The sequence below is a fragment of the Chiloscyllium punctatum genome, chromosome 46 (genome assembly GCF_047496795.1).
Source record: "Chiloscyllium punctatum isolate Juve2018m chromosome 46, sChiPun1.3, whole genome shotgun sequence".
NCBI classification, from domain to species: Eukaryota; Metazoa; Chordata; class Chondrichthyes; order Orectolobiformes; family Hemiscylliidae; genus Chiloscyllium; species Chiloscyllium punctatum.
In genome coordinates, this window is record NC_092784.1 from 32,220,812 (window position 1) to 32,235,798 (window position 14,987).

Genomic DNA, 14,987 nt, shown 5'->3' on the forward strand with positions numbered 1-14,987 from the left:
TGATCCTGTTGTCTTTTGAGCTTATATTTTTTAGTGTTTCATGGTATCGTTGTCAAAAGTCTTCGTTTTGTCCTCGGACTGATGTGGCACAACAGCTTACCTAACTGCAGGGTAATGTTTGGCTCCTCTTTCTACATCGTCTTGTGTCTCCCTCCCTTCCTGACTGTATTAATGTATCTTATTTTTGGAGCTGGCCATCATTACTCTGTCAATCATCTGTCTAACTCTTCACAGCAAACACACACCATGGTGACAGATACTCTTCCGTCAAATAACTGTAATAACCTCCTTATCTCTATTTGAAGATGAGTTTTCATTTCTTTAAACTAAAGCACTTTTCACTTTTGATCCAGTATTGATAATAGAGTTTGTTAGTGCATAAGGGAAGACGATAGTGATTCCTTTAATACCTCCTTTGTTTTCATATAGATATTCATTTACAATTGGAAAAGGTTAATTATTAAGGTTGTCACAGGTCGACAAGGGTTCACGCTAAAGTGGAAATGTCAAATACAATTGTTGACTTAACACAAGTTTGTTTTGCAGAGTGTGTGCAGTTCTCAACTGTGAGGAGCATAGTTTAAAATGCCCAAACCAGAAGAATAATATGCTTGAAATTCTGGCAGGATTATTTAAAGCTGATAGTGTTTGGCGTTTTTTCTTCTTTGCAAGAAAGCTCTAGGAAGAGACAAAATGAATTTCAAGGCTCGTATTTGAATTGCACACAATATATACCAGCTTTCGATCTATTAGATCTATGTTACAATAATAACATCAGCTGCGAAAATCATATTACAAAGACATTACAAAGAAAGTCCTGTCTTTCTTTGAAAGTAAAGATTTGTGAACTGTGGATGACAGGAGAAATCGTACAACAAGCCAAGCAGAGAAGGGAAGCATACATAAGGTCCAGGCATCTAAGAACAGAACGGCCCTGGAGGAATATTGGGAGAGTAAGACCAGCCTTAAACAAGAAATCAAGCGGGCTAAATCCGGTCATGGAATACCTTTCGCGAACAGAATTAAGGAGAATCACAAAAACGTTTATTCTTATATAAGAAGCAAGCGGGAAACTAGAGAAAGGATTGGTCCACTAAAGGATAAGAAAGGAAGGTTGTGTGTCGAACCTGAGAAAATGGGTGAGATTCTGAATGATTACTTTGCATCTGTGCTCACTTAGGAGAGGGACATGATGAATGTTGAGATTCGAGATATAAGTTTCATTACTTTTGATTCCTACAGGGGACTCTCAAAAAATACACGAGAACATCGATAAACTTGAGAGTTGGGCGGAGACATGACAGTTGGATTTCAATCCAGGCAAACGTGAGTTGATACATTTTGGGAAGTCTAATTCTCGAACGAATTATACAGTAAACAGAAGAGCCTTGGGAAAAAGTAATGGTCAGAGATATCTGGGAGTTCAGGTCCATTGTACCCCGAAGGTGGCTGCACTGCTGTTTACAGTTGTCAAGAAGGCATATGGTATGCTTGCCTTCATTGGACAGGGTAATGACGATAAGGTCTGGCAGGTTGTGTTAATACTGTGCAAGACATTGGTTCGGCCACATTTAGGATACTGCGTACAGTTTTGGGCGCCAAATTACTAAAAGGATGTGGACGCTTTGGCGGGGGTGCAGAGAAGGTTTACAAGGATGTTGCCTGGTATGGAAGGTGCTAGCTATGAAGAGAGGTTGTGTAGGTTAGGATTGTTTTCATTAGAAAAAAAAAGAGATTGAAGGGGGAACCTGACTGAGGTCTACAAAATCAGGAAGGATTTAGACAGGTAGATAGAGATAAGCTTTTTCCCAGGGTAAAAGAATCAATACCGAGAGGTCACGCTTTCAAAGTGAAAGGTGAAAAGTTTTAAGGGGGATACACGCAGCAAGTAGTTTACACAGAAGGTGGTAGGTGCCTGGAACGCGTTGCCAGCCGAGGTGGGAGAGGCAAGCAAGGTAGATTCATTCAAGATGTGTCTGGACAAATGCATGAGTAATTGGAGAGTAGAGGGATACAGATGCTTAGAAATTGGTGGGCAGGTTTAGACTGTGGATTTGGGTCAGCTCGGGCTAGGAGAGCCGAAGGGCCTATTCCTGGGTTTTAAATTGTCTTTGTTCTTTGTTCTATTTACTTCTAAGCGGAATCAGTCATCACCCTGTCCGTCCCTCTTTCTCCAGTTGTTTGGAATTTGTGTCCTCATTGTGAGCCAGCCATTTACTCACAGCATGACGTATAACATTCCATGAGCAAGGCAAATGACATGTTGGCCTTCATTGCAAGAACTCATGAAAGGCCAGTGAAATTTCTTGAGACTCCTGCTGGAGAATTGCGTCTTGGTTTGGCCTCCCTCACTCATACAGGAATTTCTCGCTAAAGATGGAATGCTCATCGACGTAGCTCAATCATTCAATAAAATCATGGCTGATTTGGTCATCCACAACTTTATCTGCTCTTATGAAACTGAGGCATTCAAGGCAATTGGCCAAGTGCTGGAAAAAGGGGTTAGAATTGGATTCAATTGTTGATGGCCCAGCGGTAGCATTCATAGATTATTCATAGAGAGGTACAAGTGGCATTCTGGGGACCTTTGTTCCATTTGGAGCTTAGCTATTGGTACAACTGGTATTCACAGTAAAAGATTCGGAATGAAGAGTCTAAGTGTGATCTCGGAACTGTTGTCGCTTCGTGAAAATATCCAACAGGTTCACTGCTCCCCTTTACTGAAATCTTCAATTCATGTGACTCCAAACTCTCTGTGATGTGGTTGATGTACAATTACGGAAGGCAGTAAATGCTGACCCATCTAGTGATGTCAAATCCCGCGGTTGAATAAATCAATAGTAAGGTACTTGTTTCTGACAGTCACAAATTCAAAGGTCCAAATGCCTATTTTTTCTGTGCTGTGGGCCATTATGACTGTGGTCTTGATGTACAGTCATTTGACATTATTTGTCTCAGTGCGCCTATTCACACTGAACATCATGTGATGGGGATGGACTAGTGAAGAGTACAATCTCTGTCAAATGCTCCCCTTTTCCGTGTTTGAGGTGAAACACTGAGGTTGAGACTGGAATCAAGCTCAGTACTTTCCCAGTCTCAGCAGTACAAAGGATGCTGTCTCCCTCCAGTAGGTCTGTTCTATCAGTGAGACAGGGCCATCCCCAGGAAGTGATGATGTAGAGGTGCTGGTGTTGGACTCGGGCGTACAATGTTAAAAATCAAACAATGCCAGTTTATAGTCCAACAGATTTATTTGGAAGCACGAGCTTTTGGACCACTGCTCCTTCATCAGGTGGAGAAACACCACTTCAAATGCTCGTGATTCCAAATAAACCTGTTGGACTATAAACTGATGTTGTGTGATTTTTTTACCTTGGTACGTCCCCAGCCAAGGTGACAGATCAACCTGGGCCCATGAGTGTTGCAAATCATTACCATCCCAGAATGACTGTATTAGACTTCAACACAGTGTCTGCCATTCTCTGACTTACCCTCTCTCCCTGTCAGTAAGGCAAATCACTGATCCAAAGAAGAATTAGTGGCAGATGGAATTTACCTCTGATAAATATGTGTCGACACACTTTGGAAGAAGAGAAACCACAAGACAATGCTCAATGAATGGAAGGAGACTAGAAATCTCAGAGAATCATAGCCATGTTGATGTGTTCGTTCACCGCAAGAAAGGTTATGAGTGTAGTTCAGGCGGCAAATGGAACACATCTTTATCAGTCATGGCATAGATTATAAGAGCAGGGAGAAGATGGTGGAGTTTTATAGGACTTTGGTGAGGCCATTTTCCAGTCTCCACACTGTATAAAGGATGTGATTGCAATGAAGGGAGTGCAGAAAAGATTCACAAGGTTGTTGCCTGGGATGGATCATTTCATTGATGAAGAGAGGGTCGATAAGCACCAGTTGTTATCTTTGGAGCAGAGAAGTTTCGGGAGGGGGATTCGAATACAAGAGAATGAGATTTTGAGGGCCATCATCAGGGAGAATATCAAGCTCATGTCCCGTTATTTAATGGATCAATAACAGAGGCACAATTTTAGGTTGTTCAAGGGAAGCTTTAAAGTGGATTTGAGGAAACATTGCATCAGTCAGAGGGTGTGATGGACTGGAAATTTGGATGCGAGTGCCACTGGCCAACCACTACATATTGCCTGTCCTGCTTGAAAAGGTGGGGAGAGTTGAATTATTGCACCGCTTTCGTCCAGGTGCTGCAGGATTCCCCACAAAGCTATTGGAGAGAATGCCAGTATTTTCACCCAGCATCAGAGAAGCAGAGATAATATATTTCCAAGTAAAATTATTATTGGCCTGGAATGGAACCTGCAAGGATTGGTGTTCCCGTGTATCTGCTGTATTTGGCCTTCGAGATCCAAGTGATTGTGGATTTGGAAGCTGCTCTGAGGATCAATTGTGTATTTTTGCAGTACCTCTTGTAGACAGTATACTGCAGTAACTTGGTGTTGGGGTGGAGAGAGTGGATGTTTGTGGATGTGGGGCCAATCCTATTTGGTTTTGGATGATTTCGAATTTGAAGTGATCTTGGAGCTGCACTTCTCTAGGCAAGTATAGAGTATTCCATCACATTACTGACATCTGTTTTAATAATGATCGACAACCCTTAGGGATTCAGATAAGCTACACACCCCAGCATTCCTTGCCTGTGACCTGCTCTTAAAGGGATTGTGTTTAGGTGGTGAGTTTCTGGTCAGTGACAAGCTCATGAATGTTAATAGTGGTATATTCATTACATTGTCATTGAATGCCAAAGGACAGTGGTTAGACTGTCTCTGATTGGTGACGGTCATTGCTTGGCATTTGTGTTTCACGAATGTCATTTTTCGCTTGGCAACTCAAGTTTGGATATCACACATAACTTGCTGAACCTGAATATGGACTGTTTCAGCATTTGAGGTGTCACAAATTGCGCTGAACATTGTACAATCATTGACGATCATATCTACTTCTGACATAATGAAGGACACCAGGCTGCTCTCAGGAATGAAGGGACTTCCATAAGAGGAGAGGGTGAGAACAGTTGGGCCTGCACTCACTAAAGTTCACAATAATGAAATGAACAAAGAACAAATTAAGTACTGGAACTGGCCCTTCATCCTCCCAAAACCTGCACTGATCCCGATTAGATATCTCAAACCGTTACCCATCATAATCATAGAGTCATAGTAATGTACAGCACGGAAACAGACCCTTCGTTCAAACACGTCCATGCCAACCAGGTACCCCAACCAAATCTAGTCCCACTTGCCAGCACCTGGCCCATGTCCCTCCAAACCCTTCCTCTTCATATACCCATTCAGATGCCTTTCAAATGTTGCAATTGTACAACCTCCACCACTTCCCCTGGCAGCCCATTCGACACAAGCACCACTCTCTGTGTGAAAAAGTTGCCCGTTAGGTCCCTTTTATAACTTGCCCCTCACCCTAAATCTATGCACTCTATTTCTGGACTCCCCTGTCCAGTGAAAAGACCTATAACAAATCCGAAATAACCCAGCCAGGACAACCAATACTTAGCACAAATCCGAATTAATCCAACCAAGACAACCAGTACCTACAATAAATCCGAAAAACCTCTGGGACACCCGCACCAACCAACCCAACCGCCCTGAGGATGAACACTTTAACTCCCCCTCCCACTCCGCCAAGGACATGCAGGCCCTTGGCCTCCTTCATCGCCAGACCATAGTAAACAAGACGCCTGGAGGAAGAGCGCCTCATCATCCGCCTAGGAAACCTCCAACCACAAGGGATGAACTCAGATTTCTCCAGCTTCCCCATTTCCCCTCCCCCACCTATCTCAGTCCCAACCCTCGGACTCAGCACCGCCATCTTGACCTGCAATCTTCTTCCTGACCTCTCTGCCCTCACTCCCTCTCCAGCCTATCACCCTCACCTTAACCTCCTTCCACTTATCGCATTTCCAATGCCCCTCCCCCAAGTCCCTCCTCCCTACCTTTTATCTTAGTCTGCTTGGCACACCCTCCTCATTCCTGAAGAAAGGCTTATGCCCGAAACATCGATTCTCCTGTTCCTTGGATGCTGCCTGACCTGCTGCGCTTTTCCAGCAACACATTTTCAGCTCTGAACTCCAGCATCTGCTGTCCTCACTTTCTCCCAGTAAAAAGACGTTGTCTATTTACCCTATGCATGCCACACATGATTTTATAAACCTCTTTAAGTTCAACCCTCTGACTCCGGCACTCCAGAGAAAACTGCCCCAGTGTATTCAACTTCTCCCAATACATCAAATCCTCCATACCTGGCAACATCCTTGTAAATATTTTCTGAACCCTTTCAAGTTTCACAACATCCTTCCGATAGGAAGGATACCAGAATTGTATGCAATATTCCAAAAATGGTTGAACCAATGTCCTTTGCGGCCGAACATGACCTCCCAACCCCTGTACTCAATACTCTGACCAATAAAGGAAAGCATAACAAACACCTTCTTCACTATCCTATCTACCTGTGACTCCACTTTCAAGGAGCTATGAACCTGCACTCCAAGTTCTCTTTGCTCAGCAACACTCCCGATGACCTTACAGTAAGTGTACAAGTCCTGCTAAGATTTGCTTTCCCAAACTGCAGCACCTCACATTTATCTAAATTAAACTCCATCTGCCACTCCTCGGCCAATTGGTTCATCTAATCAAGATCCCATTATAATCTGTGGTAAACTTCTTCTCTGTCCACCTCACCTCTAATTTTGGTGTCATCTGCAAACTTACTAACTATACCCCTTCAGCTAGTATCCAGAACATTATTATAAATGATGAAACTTAGTGGACACAACACAGATCCTTATGGCACTCCAATAGTCACAGGCCTCGAATCTGACAAACAACGCTCCATCACGACACTTTGTCATCTACCTCTGAATCGGTTCTGTATCCAAATGGCTGGTTCTCCCTGCATTCCATGAGATCTAACTTTGCTCAACAATCTCACAAGGGGAGCTTTATCGAACACCTTACTGAAGTCATACAGATTGTATTTACCGCTCTGCCCTCATCAATCCTCTGTGTTACTTCAAAAAAATGATGTTGACTATTCCTAAACAGTCCTTGCATTTCCAAATGCATGTACATCCTGTCCCTCAAGATTCCCTCCAACAACTTGCCCACCACCGTCGTCAGGCTCAACGGTCTATAGTTCCCTGGCTTGTCCTTACCACTTTTCTGAAATAGTAGCACCACGTTAGCAAACCTCCAGTCTTCCAGCACTTCATCTGTGATGATGGATGGTACGAATATCTCAGCAAGAGACCCAGCAGCACTTTGCTAGCTTCCCACAGAGTTCGAGGGTAAACATGATAAGGTTCTGGGGATTTGTCCACTTTTATGCGTTTCAAGACATCCAGGACTTCCTCTTCTGTAATATGGACACTTTTCAACATGTCACCATCTATTTCCTTACTTTCTATATCATCCATGCCTTTTCCCACAGTAAACACTAATGCAAAATATTCGTCTTGTACCTCTCCCATCACCTGTGGCTCAACCCAAAGGCCGCCTTGCTGGTCTTTTCGGTGCCCTATTCTCTACCGTGTTGCCACTTTGTCCTTATAGTATTTGTAAAGACTCTTTGCATTCTCCTTAACTGTATTTGTCCAAAACTATCAAATGTCCCTGCCTTCCTGATTTCCCGCTTAAGTATACTCGCACTGCCTTTATACGCTTTGTAGGATTCATGTGATCTATCCTGTCTATACCTGATACACGCTTCCTTCATTTTCTTAATCAAACCCTCAATTTCTTTAATCATCCAGCATTCTCTATACATACCAGTCTTTCCTTTCACCCTAACAGACCCTACTGTCTCTGGAATCTTGTTGTCTTATTTCTGAAGGTTTCTCATTTACTGGTCGTCCATCTACCTGTGAACGTCTTCTCCAATCAGCTTTTGAAAGATCTTGCCTAATACCACCAAAATGGGCATTCCTCCAATTCAGAACTTCAATTTTTAGGTCTGGTCTATCTTTTTCCATCAGTATTTTGAAGCTAATAGAATTATATTTGCTGGCCGCAAAGTGGTCCCCCACTGACACCTCAGTCACCTGTCCTGCCTTAATTCCCAACAGTAGGTCAGGTTTTGCACCTTCTCTACAACGGACTTCGACATACTGAATCAGACAATGTTCTTGCACATTCTTACAAAGTCTTCTCCATCTAAATCCTTAACACAATGGCAGTCCCAGTCTATGTTTGGAAAGTTAAAATCCCCTCCTATAACCGCCCTATTATTCTCAATTTAACTGAAGTCTAGGCTGTAGGTTTGCTCGCTGAGGTGTAGATTTGATTTCCAGACGCTTCATTACCTGGCTAGGTAACATCATCAGTGGCGACCTCCAAGTGAAGCGAAGCTGTTGTCTACTGCTTTCTATTTATATCTTTGTTCTTGATGTGGTTCCTGGGATTTGTGTGATGTAATTTCCTGTTCATTTTCTGACGGGTTCACATATGGTATCTAGATCTATGTGCTTGTTTATGGCGTTGTGGTTGGAGTGCCAGGCCTCTAGTAATTCTCTGGCATGTCTTTGCTTAGCCTGTCCCAGGATAGATGTGTCGTCCCATATAAATAGAAAGCAGGAGACAACAGCTTCGCTTCACTTGGAGGTCGCCACTGATTATGTTACCTAGCCAGGTAATGAACTGTCTGGATATCAAACCTACAGCTCAGCGATCAAACCTACACTCTAAGCCTCAACCTGAGCTACAAACCTTCACGAACCTTGCATCAACTGAAATCTCCTCTCAAGTTTATTTCTCAAATTCCCTCTGACTATTAGGGTGTCTGTAATGCAATTCCAATAAGTTGATCCTCCCTTTCTTATTTCTCAGTTCCACTCAAATATCTTCCTTGGATGTACTTCTGAGTATATCTTCCCTCAGTACAGATGTAAATCTGTCCCTTATCAAAAACGCCACTCACCGTCCTCTCTTACCTTCCTTCAGTCCTTCCTGTAGCATTTATATCTTGGAACACGAAGATGCCTGTCCTGTCCATCCCTGAGCCTCATTTCTGAAATTACTATGATATCCCAGTCCCATGTTCCGCACTATGCCCTGAATTCATCTGCCCTCCTTTGCATTGAAACAAATGCAGTTAATTTATTTGTCCTACCTTGTTCTCTGCCCTGACCATTTGACTTGCTTTTTTCTCAACTTTAGCAGTCTCAGATTGATCTGTTTTCTCACTATCTCCTTGTGTCCCACCCCGTCTGCCAACTTGCTCGTTTAAATTTCCCCGAGCAGCTCGAGCAAATCTCCCTGTCAGTATATCAATCCCTTTCCAATTTAGGTGCAATAAGTCTTTCTTATACAGGTCACTTCTAACACAAAAGAGATTCCAGTGAATCAAAAATGTGACTCATTCTCCCATACACCAGCTCCTCAGCCAAATATTCATCTGCTCCATCCTCCTGTTCCTGCCCTCACTAGTTTGTAGCACCGGGAGTAATCCAGATATTACTAGTCTCAAGGACCTCCTTTTTAAATTCCTGCATAACTCTTTGCCATCTCCCTTCAGAATCTCAACTTTTTCCCTTCCTATGTCGTTGGTTCCAAAATGTTCAATGACCGCTCTCGCCCTTGGGAAGATTCTGCACCCTCACTGAGCCATTCTTGATCCTGGCACAAAGGTAGCAACACACCATGCTGATTTTTTTCAGTGCTGGCCACAGAAACTCAGACTAGAGGGTCCCCTAACAAAATAGATATCTTGGAACGCGACGTATCCCTCATTGCATTCGAACCAGTCTCAATTCCAGAAAATTGGTTGATTGTGCTACCTGAGAATCCATCTCCTCCTATATTTTCCAAACAGTGTACTTGTTTGAAATGGGGATAGCCACAGAAGACACCTGCACTGCCTGCCTAGCTCTCTTAACTTTCCAAGAGATAAACCATCAATTTGATTGTATCTGTGACTTTTCTCCCTTCTAAGAACTGCCGTCTGTCACATTCCTTGCACTTGTAAGTTCCTCATTGCTCAAACTATCGCTCCAACTGTTACATTCGATATGATAGGATTCATAGCTAATGACATTTATTGCAGATACAATCCTCAGTCACACATAACTCTCCATAAACTCCCACATCCAACATGAAGAGCATTACACTGTACCAAGGGCCATTTTTGCTTCTTCCAATCTGCAGACCTAGAAAACACCACCATCTTATTCCTCTACGAAACACTGCTCCAGGCTCACCGAATACTTATGGCTTATATTTATAAGTTTAATCAAAATACATATCACAGTAAAAGGTAAATTCAAGGAAGAACACACTCTATTCACTACTGCAGACACACAGCAAGCCCCAAAGGCCAACTTAAAACGATTTACTTATCTGGCTGTGTGCTCTGACCTCACCCAAACAGGTTTTTCCAAGATGAGTTGTGAATTTGACTGTTTGTTAATTTTCTCAGGTGCATCCCTAACATTTTCCCCTCCCACACTGAACTCATTACCTCAAATAACTGAGTTCCCCAATCTGGGAAAACGCTTCTTGCGTTTATACCTCTGATAATTGTGAAGACCTCAATCAGGTCCCAGCACAAACTCCGTCTTTCTTATGAAAATATTCCTAACCAACTCAAGCTCACATCATAGCTAGTGTCCTCCATACCAGGTAACATCCTACTGAACCTTCTTTGCACTCTCTCCAAAGCATCGACATCCTTTTGGCGATGTGGCGACCAGAACTGTACGCAGTAATTCAAATGTGGCTGAATGAAAGCCCTATACAACTGTAACATAACCTGTCAACTCTTGTGCTCAGTACCGCATCCAATGAATGAAAGCATGTCGTATGCCTTTTTGACCACTCCATTGACCTGCGTTGCCACTTTCATGGAATAAACGACCTGAACATCCAGGTCGCTCTGTAAATCAATTTTCCCTAGGTCTTTCCCATTTACAGTATAGTTCACTCCTGCATTGGATTTTCCAAACTGCATCACCTTGCATTTGCGGATTGAATTTCATCTGCCATTTCTGAGCCCAAAACTCCAATCCATCAATAGTCTGCTGCATTCTATGATCGTCTCCTTCACTATCCGCTACTCTCCAATCTAATTGTCATCGTGAACTTGTATTCAGACCACCTATGTTTTCCTCCAGATCATTGTGTATATCTCAAACAACATTAGCCTCAACACGGATCCCTGTGGAATGCCACTGGTCTCCGTTTCGAGAAACGCCCACTACACGCTGGAACCAATGCGACTTCGGTTCTGTATCAGCCAAACATGGGGAAACTTATAGAATACCTTACAGAAGTCCATGTATATAATACCTACAGCCCTTCCCCCATTCCTAAAACCATATGCCCATTTGACATCGGAGCAGAAATTAGACCCTTCAGCCCATCGAGACTGCTCTGTCATTCTATCATGGCTGATAAGTTTCTCAACCTCGTTACTCTGCTTTCTGCTCATCACCTTTGATTCCTTTGACAATCAAGATTCTATGTTTTCCAAGCGTAATTATATTCTGTGGAAGTGAACTTCTTGCAGTCACGACTCTCTGGCTGAAGGAGTGTCTCCTCGTCTCCATTATGAAAAGTCTTCCCTTTATTCTAAGGCTATACTCTCGGGTTCTAGTTTCTGCTACCAATGGAAATACCTTCCCAAAAGCCACTTTATATTTGCTATGCAGTATTCTGCAAGGTTCAATTCGATCTCCCCCATGCTTATAAACTCCATCCAATATAAACGTTCCTCGTATGTTAAGCGTTTCATTCCTGGGAACACTTTTGTGAACCTCTGAATATGCTCCAGGGCCTGTACATAGTTTGTGTTATATGGGGCCCAAAATTACATATAATATTCTCAATGTGTTCCGACCAGAGCCTGATGGAGCCTTAACTGTAAATCCCTGCTTTTATATTCAAGTCCTTTTAAAATAAATGACGTCATTGCATTTCCCTCCCTACTGATTCAACCCGGAAGTTAACATTGAGAGAATCCCGAACTAGAACCCCCAAATCCCTTTGCACTTCAAATTTCTGAACTATCTCCCCTTTAGATAATAGTTCATGTTTCTATTTTTCTTACACACAAGGATAAAGATAGATGTATCCAATAAAGAGTGAGAGAAAGAAACTGCCTACAATTCGTTAGCTGAAGGATTCTAAGATTAGGTCTAACCACATAACTTTATTGGACCTAATGTTATAACAATGAGTAAAAATCAAGATTCATTCATATATCCTGTACTGAGCTTAAGCAGGAATCTAAAAGATCCTTAAGTGATAGTTGGCAGTTAATTAATTGGCAGTTAACACTGTGCCTAGAAGAAATTGAGGACTACAGATGCTGGAGATCAGAGTCGAAAAGTGTGATGCAGTAAAAACAAAACAGGTCAGGCAGCATCTGAGGAGCAGTAGAATCGACATTTCAGGCATAAACCCTTCATCAGGAATTTAGTGGTGGAGAAAGGGGGTTCATTGATAAATCGGTGGGGGTCGGGATGAGGGGAACGTAGCTGCAAAGGTGATAGGTCGATGCATGCGAAGGGGAGGGTGATGGTGAAAGGTCGGATTGGAGGGTGGAGTGTCTTGATGGGAAGAAAGATGGACAGGTAGGACACTCAAGAAGGCGGTGTAAAATTGAATGGTTGAATCTGGGATGAACTGGGGAGGGCGGGAAGAAGAGGAAACCGCGGTAATCGATCTTGATAAGAGTGTGGATCTCAGATAAATGTGAGGTGCTGCATTTTGGGAAAGCAAATGACTTGTACACTTAATGGTAAGGTCCTAGGGAGTGTTGCTGAACAAAGAGACCTTGGAGTGCAGGTTCATAGCTCCTTGAAAGTGGAGTCGCAGGTAGATAGGATAGTGAAGAAGGCGTTTGATATGCTTTCCTTTATTGGTCAGAGTATTGAGTACACGGGTTGGGAGGTCATGTTGCGGCTGTAAAGGACATTGGTTAGACCACTGTTGAAATATTGCGTGCAATTCTGGTCTCCTTCCTATCGGAAAGATGTTGCGAAACTTGAAAGGGTTCAGAAAAGATTTACAAGGATGTTGCCAAGGTTGAAGGATTTGAGCTATAGGGAGAGGCTGAACAGGCTGGGGCTGTTTTCCCTGGAGCATCGGAGGCTGGGGGGTGACCTTAGAGAGGTTTACAAAATTATGAGGGGCATGGATAGGATAAATAGACAAAGTCTTTTCCCTGGGATCAGGAAGTCCAGAGCGAGGGGGCTTAGGTTTAGGGTAAGAGGGGAAAGATATAAAAGAGGCCTAAGAGGCAACTTTTTCATGCAGAGGTTGGTACGCGTATGGAATGAGCTGCCAGAGGATGTGGTGGAAACTGGTACAATTACAACATTTAAGAGGCATTTGGATGGGGACATGAATAGGAAGGGTTTGGAGGGATATGGGCCGGGTGCTGGCAGGTGGGACTAGATTGGGTTGGGATATCTGGTCTGCATGGACAGGTTGGACCGAAGGGTCTGTTTCCATGTTGTATATCTTTCTGATTCTATGACTAGGATTTGGCGGTGGAGGAAGCCCAGGGTGTTTGCATGTCCTTGGCGAAGTGGGGGCAGTTGACGTGGTCAGCCACTTGCTGTTGGAGTTTGTTGGTGCGGGTGTCCCAGAGATGCTCTCTGAGATGTTCCGTGAGTTGCCATCCAGACGCACCAACATAGAGGTTTAAAAGCATCGAGAACAACGGGCACAGTGGATGAGGTGTTGGTAGTATATGAAAATCTCTGTTGGATGTGGAAGGATCCTTTGGGACATTAGATGGAATTGGGGGGACGTGTGAGCACAGGTTTTACACTTCTTATGGCGGCAAGTGGAGGGTGCGTTGATGGGGGCGTGGTCCTAACAAGAGATTCATAGAGGCGATGGTCTCTGTGGAATGCTGATGGGGTGGGGAGGGGAATAAATCTCGGGTGGTGGGATCTGACTGTAAGTGGCGAAAATGTGTGCAATTTGCACATCTTTGGGCAGGAATGTACTTGAATGCAGTATCCTTTGCAAAAAGCCCCTAGAACGGAGATAAGATAATCAGTGAAACAGTACAATATCAAGGGTTGACCACAAGCCTGCCTGTGTCTGCTTTTGCAATCATACAGTTAGCTGAAATGCAAAAAAAAAAGGAATAATTCATTAATATTATTGGTTTGCAAATAATTTAAGGTGGAATGAAACAGACATAAAAATATATGATTTCTTCATCTGGAGGCTCCCTATAGATGTTACCGAATATGGTGATGAAAAGTCTGACAATGAACCTTCCAGCTCAGCGAGAACCTACATCCAGAACCTCAACCTGAGCTACAAATCTTCTCAAATTACGAATGGTTTCTTTGTTTGGTGAAGGCTGCTTTGGATTTTCACAGGGTTTCTTCCCATTGGTGTCGTTTTCATAAACTCCTTGGTGCTGGAAGTGAACTCCTCGGCGTTGATCGAATCATTTGGTTATTCTACCCCAACCATCACTAACTAATGTTCTCTGTCCCATTTTCTAAGCAGAATATGTAAGATCTAAACCTACACTTTAGTTTCCATTTCCCAGTCATGCTACTTTTAAACGTCATCGCAAAAATCACAAACGAATGCATGAGGATATTCGTCCCAACTCTTCCGAGGTGCAACTTATCATGAACCCCAGAAACTGAACCAAACTTTAAGAATCGTAGCCCCATTCAGCACAGCATTTCACCAGTCAGAATCTAACCTGATCTTATTCTTCTCTCACTAACACGTGGTGCTGGGAATAAATGCTGAGATTACTGCATTTGGGGGTCTTCATTTTAATTTCTCTCCCAATTCTAGATTAGAGTGATGCTAGAAAAGTACAGCAGTTCAGACAGCATCCGAGGAGCACTAAAATAGACGTTTTGGGCAAAAGCCCTTCATCAGGAATACTGTATTCCTGATGAAGGGCTTTTGCCCGAAACGTCGATTTTCCTGCTCCTCGGATGCTGCCTGAACTGCTGTGCT